This window comes from Helianthus annuus, chromosome 6 (assembly GCF_002127325.2).
Source record: "Helianthus annuus cultivar XRQ/B chromosome 6, HanXRQr2.0-SUNRISE, whole genome shotgun sequence".
NCBI classification, from domain to species: Eukaryota; Viridiplantae; Streptophyta; class Magnoliopsida; order Asterales; family Asteraceae; genus Helianthus; species Helianthus annuus.
Genome location: NC_035438.2, coordinates 87,157,619 through 87,161,699, shown reverse-complemented (window position 1 = coordinate 87,161,699; position 4,081 = coordinate 87,157,619).

Below are 4,081 nucleotides of genomic sequence, written 5' to 3'. Positions count from 1 at the left end.
TTAACGAGAGGAAGGTGAAGTCCAACATCATTATAGGAAGCCACTGTCCCTATTTGCTTGTTTTAAGTGGGCCGATGGAAATTATGAGGCTGGCCCACCTTGATGGCCATGATCCGCTAACAAGCCAGGTTGTGAGAACGTGAATTGGGTTCTAAATAAAAGGGCATCTTATTATTGTTTGGGGGGAGCATAATTGACGGCTACAAGATCAGACGCACGAATATTTTTTTGGAGGAGCGGCACATTATTATTGGAGGGACGAGATCATACGCGACATCGGATATCGGACGATCATAAGCTGTGGACGAATTCTTGGAGCTTCTTTGGCAAGGTTTTGAGACACGGAATCGTTGGTTTGAAGCAAGAAGCTAGGAGAGCAAGGAATAACCGGGTTTTGCCATTCGGTTTCTTTTATTTTCTAGTCTTTTTGTTTTAATTCAATGAATTCATTATTTGAACCTTGTTTGATTATTTTTGAGACTTCGTTTGTTATGATTCGCGGCTAGACTTCTTGTTACTACCTAGATATGGATGATTGATTGCTATATGTTTTGATTTATATTTTGGATTTATGGAAGCTATGGATTGTTTATAAATTGTAAACGGCTTGTTCTATTGGTTAGATGTGTTTGCGTGCTTGTGATTGTTTGAATATTGATTATTGCTTCGTTCGATTCTTGGTGACGGTCTTTATCACATAATAGAGTCGGGCTAGGGTTTTAGGTTTTGGTGAGTGTCTATATCACATAATAAATCTCTAATCCTTTAGGGTGAAAATTGCATAAGTAGCCTTAGAAGTAATAATTGGTAATCTTATAAAATCAAGTGCTCTACTAATCATCAATAGCTGTAAGGTGCGAGATTATTGCTAGGTCTAAGTGATTAAACCGTAAGGTGGGTCCTTCTTAGGAAGTTGACCTTTTGGCTGCTGTCTAGCAAGTCTAGCTGAGAAAACAAGTCTATCCTAGGTTTAGGTCTCGTAAGGGAGTGAGCCTTGTAGGATACTTTTATAAATCCATTAGAGGACTGTAAGGAAATCTAATACCCGGTAATTTAACAACCTTTAGGGGATCTTAGCGTGCTCTTGAGAAGGGTTAGGGGTCCTTAGATTTCCCGAGAGGTGAGAATTTTAAGATCCCGGTTCCATAGCAGACAACTTCCAAATATAATCATAACTAAAAGCAATCAGGATTCCTATCTAGATAGTTCCTTCACCATCTTTGAGTTCAACCTTCGTGTGAGTTCGTGTTTCGTTCGTCTAGTTCGTTTAGTTAATCTAGTTAATCTTTAATTATAATTTTAGGATATTTAGAAACCCCCCCAATCAATAATCAATTAGTTAAGTCGTGTCAGTCTAAGTCTAGATAGAGTCATTAGCGTAATCAGTAGAGTCTCTTGGGTTCGATACTCGGACTTCCTTAGGCTATACTACACCGACCGGTACACTTGCCGGTTGTGTGGTTTAGGGTTTAGAGAGTCTTAGTTTTATAAATTTAAAACTTAGAGAGTCTAGAATTAGGGTAATTTAGCTAGTTTTAATTAACCCACATTTTCAGCACATCAAAACCTTTGAAGTATGTAAAATGTCCCTGGTATGTAGCAATAAGGAAAAAAAAAAAGAGATCACCAATGGGTTGCTAATCCACTGGTATGTGTGAGAAAGTGCAGGGAAACTCAAACCTAGCAAATTTGTACCGGGCTCCCGGCTGTAAGACACAGTCACCTCTATGGGCCTCTCCAGCCTCACGGGTGTGGGCTCGCTACACCCAAATAGATCTATCACTCTTGTGTCCCCCGGTCCTAACAAAGAGGATTAATGGCCTCGAGCATTATAACCCACCCCTCACATGATCTAGTTGTAGTAAAAACCCTCCCTATGCTAACCATACCATGTAATAAAAGTTGTAATAGTTGTCGCATGTATTTCTCCCCCGAAGTATAAAACTGAAAACAGTAAAGAGAAAAGGGGGACATGAACTCACAAAAGTGTGTCTCGAAATAGTCAGTCCCAAAACAACCTGCTGCGTGACGACCTACACGTACTAATTTCTAGGGGTGAGCAAATTAACCACCATAACCGATAACCGAACCATAACCAACATAACGGAACCACTAATAACCGATAACCAATATAACCAATGGTTATGGTTATGAAACTTTGTATAACCGCTCAATCGGTTATGGTTATGGTTATGAAGCTTTGGTTAACCAAAAATAACCGAAACCGAACCGAAGTTGTGATGTTAACTTTACATAATAGATTTGTGTTTTACAAAACCATATAGAGGGTTTTTACTAAGATAAAAGTATGTTAGTAACAAAATGATCTTGATATAAATGTCATTTATTTTAATAAAGAACTAAGGTGTTATGGCCATAATTGTTTTTGTTTGAGAATTACCTTATTAAAAAGAACTCTAAATCGGTAGTTTAACCAAAACGTTTAGTCTTCGTTATCTTATAAAATATGCTCAAGCTAAGTTCAAATCGTGCACAACGCTATCTATTTCAAACCTTGCTTGGGTACTTAACCGAAATTAACCAAAACCGAACCATAACCGACTTCATAACCGATTAACCATAACCGAAGTTTGGTTATGGTTATGGTTACCAAAACTCCATAACCGAACTAGCAGTTATGGTTATGGATAGTAGTAAAAACCGACCCAAACCGACCCATGCACACCCCTACTAACTTCTATTAGACGGACGGCCGTGCCTTGGCTTAAGGTTAACGTTTTTGGGAAATAGTTAGACAACTATTTACTATTTCGTATTTTCACTTCTTAATTATTTAACAAGTATATTCCTTCCCAAGGATGGGGGTATTAATACATGTGTGTTTTATAGTTCCGAAATTATATTTTTAAGTCTCGCTCGAAAAATATATTTTATCACTTTGTCTAAAATATTTTTAGTTCTCTAAAAATATATATATTTTTCCCAAAAATATTATATTTTATTCCTTAAGTTTTTCCCAAAATAATATTTCACCCAAAATATTCTAATAAGAGTATTTTTCCGAAAAATACATAAGTTATATTTTTAAAGTTCATGTTGTATTACGATACTTATATACCTTAAATATTTATTTTTGTGAGGGTGTTGATATTATTTTGGAAGTCGTATTTTCATGATATTTCAAGTAATATTATTTTAACCCTAAAAATAATATATATCTAGTTCACAAAATAATCACATAGTCACACAAGCGTTTTACTATAAAATATATATTCTAAATATATATTTAATGTCACACCCCGACCGCATATAACATGCAACCGCGGCGGAAACGTCGGGGAGTGTTGAGACAGAATTAATTGTTTCACAACTATGGCATACAAAGTTATATTTTATTTATTAAACACGAGTGTTACATTGTTTCAAAACAGGAAATAAAGTGTTCAGAACATATTCAAACTAAGTCTATCTTCGTTTTATGTCTCTAAGGCACAGGTCCGCCCTAGTATCAAAATCATCATCCTAAGCGACAGCTCCTGAAAACACATGTGAAAGTAGGTACGTCAGCATAAAAATGCCTGTGAGATACATAGGTTTTGTGAAAATAGAATTCATGACTTATGATTGAGAAAATGTTTAGTCATGAACCTTGTAATTTGCTTTGTCTTGTAAATCATTTGAAAAACGATAAGATCAGATGATATGTATAATTAAATGTAAGGTTAAATGAATAACCTAGTAAAATGAGTTTGTATAAGATAAGTTGTTTGTAAAAATAATGTCTTGTGAAGAATATGCTATTTGTGTAAAACGTAGTATGTCTAAACTGAAATGATTTAAATAACGCTACGATAGGTAATATTATACAAACACTTATATATAGGAAGTACCAGCGGCGTATCCACCATGTTTGTATCATATTACATACGCCACGTTACTCAAACCATTTACCCAAACCAACCACCAATGTAAATTGTTCATATATAAATCAATTGTCAAGTGTTATTGTGTAAACCATATCAAAATGTCCATGTCTAATGTAAACCACCAAATGTGTATATCAATGTCAACTTGTTTATGTTTAATGTAAATCATTGTAATGTGTGCCCAAAATATCATG